Here is an 8,161-nt window from a genome sequence, read left to right as displayed (position 1 = left end):
GAAAGCATTTGTGGAATAGGATGCTAGACAAAACGTTGGTGCCCTATAACAGTCCCAGAGGAGTTGCCCAGTTATGAACTCCTAAGGACACCTTCCTAAGGACACCTTCGGACAATGGGAGAAAGCCCCATGGAGTAGACCAAGACCCCTTCTGCACATGCAGAATAATGCACTTTCAGTACACTTTGCAGCTGGATTTTACTGTGCGGAATAGCAAAATCCACTTGCAAACAGTTGTGAAAGTGAAAGATTTACCTGCATGGATTGAAAGTGCATGTGCGGAAGGGGCCCAAGTGAAGGCTTCTGAGTAGACCTGCTTAGGACTCCACAGGTGCCACCTTAAAAACTGTTCTATCCTGGATAGTCCAGTGGGATCAGAACCATGAAGCTAAGCAGGGCTGGTTCTGGCTAATACTTTGATGGGAGACCACTGAAGAAGTCCAGGGTCCCGATGCAGAGGCGGCCCACAACAAAGCGTCTGGGACTCTCTCTTGCCTTCAAAACCCTACAGCGCTGCCATAAATCGACTTTGACCAAAAACAAACCCCTTCAAGACCAACAAGTTTTCCTACTAGCGTAAGTTCTCGTGGATTCTTCAGGTGAGTAAACCTAAATTTTAATCCACGAACCTTATGCTTGAATAAAGAACTGTTGGCGTTAAGGTACCTCCAGCCTGTTTTTGCAAAATAATAGAATCTCTTTATTCTGAAGTGGAGTGTTAGGTTAGGGTGACGTCAATGGGCCGTGTCCTGATTTCTCCTTCCTAAAAAAAAAAAAAGCGGCACGCAAGTGGAAACGAAACTGACCACGGGGCTGACGACGCTCGGCCGCTCTGTGCGTGCTCAGAGGCACGCGGGCATCCCAAGCAGCCGCCGTGCCAGGCACGCCCCGGCTGGCCGAGAAGGGGTCTGGGGCGCCGGCTCCCCTCGTGCCCGTTCCTTGGCGGCCGCTCGGCCCCGCTCCGGCCTGACCTACTTTCCGTGCCAGATTCCCGGCGTGCCAACCACGAGAGCGCGCTCGCCTTCTCCCGCCTCGCCAACTCGTCCCGGGCCGTCTCTCTCCGCGCGCGCCCGGCCACCCCTGCGACTGTTTCCCCTTCCCCAGCTCCAAAAGAGGGGGCGGCGAGGCGGTGTTTCATCCGCGCGCGCGCGCCCCCGGCCTCCCTCCTGAGGCATGGCGAGACGCAGTTTCCTTTCCGTGGCCAGTCGCCCCACAGGAGAGTGGGAGGTCCAAGGCCGGCCTCCTCGCCTGAACCAGCTGAGTGTCCCATAAGAGACCTTTTGGTGCCATCAAACAACCGCCGTGCCCGCCCGGACCAGTCCCCCTGATCTTGCTCCACTCGGCCCCCGACAGAACTGCGCCTTATCCGTCCTTTTAATTCCATGAGGCGGTGCCCGCCCGTCCGCCTTCCTCCTCCTCCTCCCTTGCCCCTGTTCTGCTCGGCAGGCGGCTCTGTCGGCAGAAGCGCGCCCCCGACCCTCCTTCCTCCTCGGAGACCAGCGCCAGTCCCTTCCCCGCGCGCGCCCCGCCGCCTGCTCTCGGGCTCCCGCTGGAGGCGTGCCCGCGCCCGGGTCCCACTGACCCAGGAGGAGCGGCGGGAGCGCGCGTGCCCGTGCGACGATGCCAAGGGAGGATCTAACCCCAAGCTGTGGCGGAGTTACACAACCAGCCCGGGCAGCTGGGGCGCTGCAAATGTGAGTTTCTCAAGTCAGCCAAACCGCCTGTCGCTGCTGCTGCTCCCTCGTTTTTTGAGCCAACCCCCTCCGCCTTCAGCTTCTGGCGCTCTGGGTTTTTGCCACTTCTGGAAGGATTTCTAAAAAACGTATTATTATTATTATTATTCGCTTTTCCTTGCATCACAGGGGAAGCCGGGATTTCAAGATGCTATGGTTTATTTTCCTGGAGCTTGACAAGGAACTGAGGACTTCTGCTGCTGGTCGGGCATCATCTTAAGAGAGAAGCTGGGTGAGTCCTTGACATGGGACAGTTAGAATCTGGGGACTGCCGCTCTCCTTTCTTTGGGGCACATCTGCTTACGTTTCTTTCACCCCTGACCTTTTTTGGCACATGTAGTGCAGATTTCTGTTCTGATAGCATTGATCCTGGCAAGCTGTCAAGAGTAGACAGATGCTGCTGGGCAAAGCCCAGAACTTCACTTTTACATTTGGGAGTGTGACATGTGTCAAAAAAAAGTGTTTGGGTTTTGTCTGCTGTCATGGAAGGGGGCTGTTGAATCCCTGGTGCTGCTCTGAAGCAGCTTTCCTATAAGGTGAAGGAAATGCATCCGCAGGGCCACTGAGACTAAGGGATGGAATTTCAGGACACCTGGCATCCCCCGGGGTTTGTGGAATGAGGTATGTGATTTACATGTTTCGGTTGGTCTAGGTATTGTGCGTGGGAGGGCCCCCAAGAATAGTTTTTATCTGCAGGCGCTGTAGTGTCACATTAGTGGTTTCCTTATCATCTAAATCAGATTCAAGTCCTGCTGGAAATGTTCGCCAACTTCTAAGGATGCGTTTCGACTTGAGAATGTTTTTCAACCTCAAATTGAATCTGAAAGTGTTTTCATTTTCTCTTCTTCAAAATCAGTAGAAAAGGACAGCTTTTCAATACTGAAAGAGAATCAAGAAGGAGACCAGAACAATTTTGCAAATATCCTGCTGGGTTTATAATGGATTTGAATCAAATCAAAACCATGGAAACAAATGAAGAAGTGCCTTTAAAATACAGATGTCAAGACATACTTGTGTCTGGATAGGTTTCCATGGCCTTTTGGGACAATAAGTGGTAAATACTATGTATGGCTGGACTTATGAATCGTCAAAAGACCTGATAGGGTCTTTCGGGATTAATACCGGTAATTAAAGCGTGAGGGTTGTTCCTCTCACTGGCCCTATTTGCTGTAATAGTAAGAAAGAGAGAGATTTACCTTGAATTTCCATGAATGTAGATCTTCTAAGCTTATGGAAGTTTGATGTATTGTTGGCCTTCACGACTTGAATCAACTGGCTGTTGTCGGTTTTCCAGGCTGTATGTCTGCGGTCTGGTGGTTTAACTCCTAATGTTTGCCCACATCTAAATCTTACGGAAGTTCTTGACATTCTTTTGACGCCTGGTTTGGAAGAAGACCTGGTTGGGAACACTCAGTTCTTAATAAGTGAATTTAATATATGTTACAATATTGGTTGGGTAAAACTGTATATTGATTATTCCTCTGGGTGGTTTGTGTTAGGAACATACTGCTAAGTTGTGCCCAGGTGACTCAGGCATTGTCATAACCATCTTATGGAACACTTGGCCTTTGTAAAATTCCACACTTCTGAATGTCGGATCAGAGCTACCAGATTTCCAGTTTTGCAAGTCTCTAAGGTAGATCTATCATAAGACGATTTATGGAGCAGCCCTGAAATGAATTGGAGGAGGAGGAGGAGAGTGTGTGTATGTGTGAGTGAATGAGGGCATAAAGATTAATACTTGGTCAGAGATCTCCTAAACATAGTATACAATGCTGCTGCTTGCATTGATGGGTCTGCTTATGAACAAGTGAGAACTGCTGTTTTAAATTTTAAAAAATCCCTCTTCAGTTGCATGAATTTATCAAATTTGCTTGGCAGGGTGTGTTGAAGTCAGACTTAGGCATCTCAAGACTTACTTCAAAGGGTGCAGTAGGTGTATTATAAGAGGGAAGGGTTATTTATTGCATGGACTGTATTTTGCCGTGCCTTGTAAAAGCAGTGTTGATCTGATTAATGAGACAGGATGTTCCATTTGCTCAGACTTGGAAATGTCAGGAGTTGTTCTGTTTCTTAACAAAAAAAAATCCCTCACATATTCACCTGAGGTGGCTTGCCCTAATTTTACTGGATTGTTATTCATAAAAAATGGAGTTTGGGATAAGAATTTCTGATAACAAAACTGGCATACACTAGTTTGGTGTGTTTACTGGAATCATCTTTGTACATATAGGGGGGAGCTATGTTCATTTTATTTATCATGCACACAACTAGGAAGCCTTTTGTTGGTATTAAAGGACTGTGCAACTGTGTAACTGATCTGTGCCAACCAGAAGTCATTTGAGAACCAATGGCATGTAATATTATGATTGTTTCAGAGAATTGTTGCATTGGTCTGCAGTAGAACAGCGAGATTTGAGTCCAGTAGCACCTTAGAAACCAACAGGATTTTTTATTTGAGAGTCGAAGCTCCCTTCATCAGAAACAAATTGGTTTACTATTATTGTTATTGTTGTCTGACATAGTGCCAACTGTATACAGAGACCTTTGCAGTATAAGCAAAAATATAGCTGAAGCAACTTGTAATATAAATATCAATAGTAAGGAACCAACAGAGAAAAGGAGAAGCAATTTCATCCCCTGCCTCTCAGTAATATTGTAATGAAAGGTTTATAACATTTTGTATATAAGTACTTGGATGTGGTATAATTTTATAGGAGTTGCCTATTGATTCTAAACAGTTCAAATTTTAAGGCATTCTTTGACATCAGGGCAAGTTAGCTAGTAAGAAGCAGAGGAGTGGCACCAGACAGAAATCAAAAGGAAATGCGGGGCTGTTGCAAGGGAAGTTTTAAGGCCATGTTCTCTTTAATTTGTTGTCTTGACATGTTATGCACATGCATCATCTGAGACCAGTTCATGAAAACTGGGCGCATAGCACCTCCCCCCCCCCCCCCCCATCCCCATGTCCTGGGAACGTACTTGTGCATTTAGATTTGTGACTTGCTTCATTTCAGAGGTTTACAGCGGCATCTTTATAGGTACATAACCAACACTGTGAAATATTCCAGGAAATGTAGTTAGAATATGAAGATGCATCAGTACCGGTATAATGTGAGCCCTGCCAGCTGAAATAAAACAGGAGTCCAGTGGCACCTTAAAGACTATCAACTTTTATTCCAGCGTAAGTGTTTGTCAGTCATCAGAGTGGGCCACTGCATTTGGCACAGTTTGCAGTATGAAAACGTTCAAGACCATCTCCATTGAAAGTGCACCACAGCCATTTAGCCCTGATGTTGCAATGACCATTGCTAATTGCAAGCTACAGCCTCCATGGTCCGTTCTGTCATTCTGCTGCCACTGTTCTGTACAAGACCCTGCATTTTTTGGAATCAGAAAGAAAGAATGGCAGTGTTTTTGCTGAGGGCAACAGAAAAGCACCCTGGTCATCATCGGACCAGTGTTGTAGCTTTCATTTTCAGCTGCAGCACTGGGTGCAAGAATCTTCAGGACTGTGAAGCTATCCATGATGTGTTTTCCTGCCCCAGCTCTGTTGAAGTCACAAGGTCTTCTAGCTATCACTTCTTAATTCCAGACTGGATTCATCTTCATCTTCAGTTGGCTTGTCCAGATCCAGTCCTGGCTCTGGATGACAGATGCTTGGACATGACAACTTAAAATAGATGAAAAAGAAAAAAAATGCTGATATGGGAATGCTGAAAGCTGTAGGGTTGTGGGCAAAGAGGACGGAAGAGCATTCTGTTGAAACTTCCATTTTCCACTACTGCACTGGATGCAAGATTTCTCAGAGGTGCTCCTCCAATATTCAGAAGATCTTGCATGCTTGAATAGAACAAATATTCTCTTGACTTTTGTGTGTTTTCTGGGCTGTTTGGCCAGGGTCTGGTAGTTTTTGCTCCTAACATTTTACTCACATCTGTGGGTGGAGGTATGTCACAGTGAGATGTGTTTCTCGCCATCTCCCAACAGTATTTTGCCAAACTCCTCAAGCCCCCAGGCTGACCTATGGCCCCAGAACTTTGTACTCCCATATTCCCGTTCTTTGGCAGCTCTGACTTGCTATGCTAGTGTCAGATCAATCCAAATCCTTTTACAAAACTTCTCAGCTCTTTTATTGAATAGGATACAGCTCTTAAAAGCCTGCTAGGTGTTCAAAAGTGAACGGTGCTTCACAAGACAGAAGTATGATTTTATTCAGCTAATCTGAGACATTTATCTGATTGTTTATGGTCATATTAGAAGCAGAGATAGTTGGAAGACATCTGAAATTCTAGTGAGGTTGGGCAAAGAATCTTTTTTAGCGAGATATCATTTTCCAGAGAACTCTAGAAAGAAACTAGTGGAAGGCATTTTACCTGTAAAGGGCCGTGTTTACGATTCTGTACTCAAAAAGAACTTAATTTACAATTAAACATGGTTTGTAAGCTCATAATTATTGTCATATGGTGTTGGATGCAAGATTAAGTGATGGGGAGTAATGATATTAAATGCAGATTCTCATTAGTTGTGAGGTGACTGCCAAGGAACAGCATTTGTTTGCAGTTCTTTCCTGCTTGGTAATCTGTTTAAAGTGCTTTTGAATTATGAAAACCATTCTTTGGAATAACTGCAGAAAACTACATGGGGCTGTTAGGAGTGTGAGGGGTCACTGTAGGGATTTTGCTAGTGTTATTGGAACCTCTTTTTTGCCTCCTTCAGAATTCTTCCAGTGATTTGCAGAAGAAGAAGGAACCTCTTGATATGGGCTGAAGTTTCTCTTTATAGCTTCTAAGGCTTTATGCTCCCAATTGCCTGCCTGTCTATCCATCTTTATTCTGCCCTTCCTCCAACGAGTGCTGTGCTGATTTTCTATGTGTTATATTTTGGGGTATGAAGGAGCATTTGTTGGTGCAAGCTCCCACCTGCAGGTTTGAACAATAATGTCCAGCCACAGGTTGACCTCCCCTGCACTTCCTGAGAAGCAAGCTTGTGTGTAGCAATACTTGTGTTTATTTTGAGCCATAGCCTCATAGGCTCACCCTTTCACTTGACAGTAACAACCAAATATTTGTTTGTTTGTTAAAACATTTATGCGTGCCTTCTTCCCACTATATGATTTCCTCTTGGTTCAGCGTGGATCACAATAATAATGCTATTAAATTACATTCTTTCCCCACTTGTATGTAAACAACAGTTGCTGTTATGCACTTTCACCAGTCTGTATTGGAGACTTGAAATTATATTAGCTGTCACTGAGGCCACAGTATGTGGTTCTTTTGGTTTGTACAGCCACTTTAGAAAGGAACTGAAAGTTTGCTGAACTTTTATCAGAAATCTTTTTTTAATTGTTGACTTCAGAAACTCTGGAGAATGGTGGTGTACAGGATTCTTCTTTAAGTTTCAGACTTATGACCTGGTTATCTTCACATCTCTTCCAGCCATATAATTCCCTCTTGATTTTTCAGTCCATGTCTTATACCAGATAAATGCCGATTTTTGTCCTGTTTGTGACCAGACTATCAATACTATGCATATTTATGTGAGAGCAGTTCTCATTTAACCCAGTAGTTTCAGGCTATTGATAACTCCCCAACCTTGCAGTCATTTTTACTTCCCTGGAGTTCCTGACTTCCAAAGCTTCTCCACCTGGTCACTTGAAGGAGACTGCATACTCCATAGGTGCCCATAGTTGAATTCTTACATATAAATCCATTACGATATCCTGTTCTCTGAAAAATATATGTGATTTCTGTGCAAAGATTAAATTCCCTCTAAGGCATTAAGAAATGTTTTGCCCAGAATTTGTGCTCCCTTTGCAAAAGTGAGACCATTAACTCTTTATGCTGTGTATCACATAGCATCCTAGCACAGGAAAACACTAAATAGTCGCAGAGATTAAATGTAGCTTCATGTACTAGCCTTTTGGGCTTATTTTGCCTTTGTGTCATACTGCCGCTTGGCTGAGTGGCAAATGTGCAAAGCGGGACAGAGAAAAAAAATCCTCATCGGATTTAGAAATGTACTGTTCCTTCAGCTGAGATCACGGTGTCCTAAAAGAGACAAGAATAGGGCAGAGCCTGTGGAGCATTTAAGCTCTTGGGTGTGGATGATGCATTAGTGATGTTTTCAGCGGTTTTGTTTTTTAGGAATTGTACACGTCAAATGTATGCCGCCGCCTCTTCCTTCTAGAGGAATGAAAGCAGCTTGAGATTGCTAGCCTGCAGCACAGATTCCACGCATGATAATCTGTCCTCTTCATAGAATTTGAAATTTTATTACTCAGAAAGTAATAGAGGAAATGTAATTTTTCTTACCTGCAAGTCAGTTTGTTTATGTACACCAAACATATGATCTTGAAGGATCTTAATTTATTTTGCTACTATTGCTCATAAAACTAGGAGCATTAATTTCCCATTGAGTGTCTTTCT

The 8,161-nt window shown here is 44.5% G+C and overlaps 1 protein-coding gene across 1 annotated transcript in view; it reads left to right on the top strand.

Moving 5' to 3' along the window:
- The first annotated feature begins 1,708 nt into the window (after positions 1 to 1,708).
- PASD1 (PAS domain containing repressor 1) overlaps positions 1,709 to 8,161 on the top strand; it is an 84,722-nt gene continuing 78,269 nt past the window's right edge. The window contains exon 1 of the mRNA XM_048513813.1: positions 1,709 to 1,965. The gene's annotated coding sequence lies outside the window, so the exon portion shown is untranslated. The remainder of the gene's footprint in view (positions 1,966 to 8,161) is intronic.

This window comes from Sphaerodactylus townsendi, linkage group LG13 (assembly GCF_021028975.2).
Source record: "Sphaerodactylus townsendi isolate TG3544 linkage group LG13, MPM_Stown_v2.3, whole genome shotgun sequence".
NCBI classification, from domain to species: Eukaryota; Metazoa; Chordata; class Lepidosauria; order Squamata; family Sphaerodactylidae; genus Sphaerodactylus; species Sphaerodactylus townsendi.
Note: the sequence above shows the minus strand (reverse complement) of the source record. Positions and strands in the feature narration are given on the sequence as shown.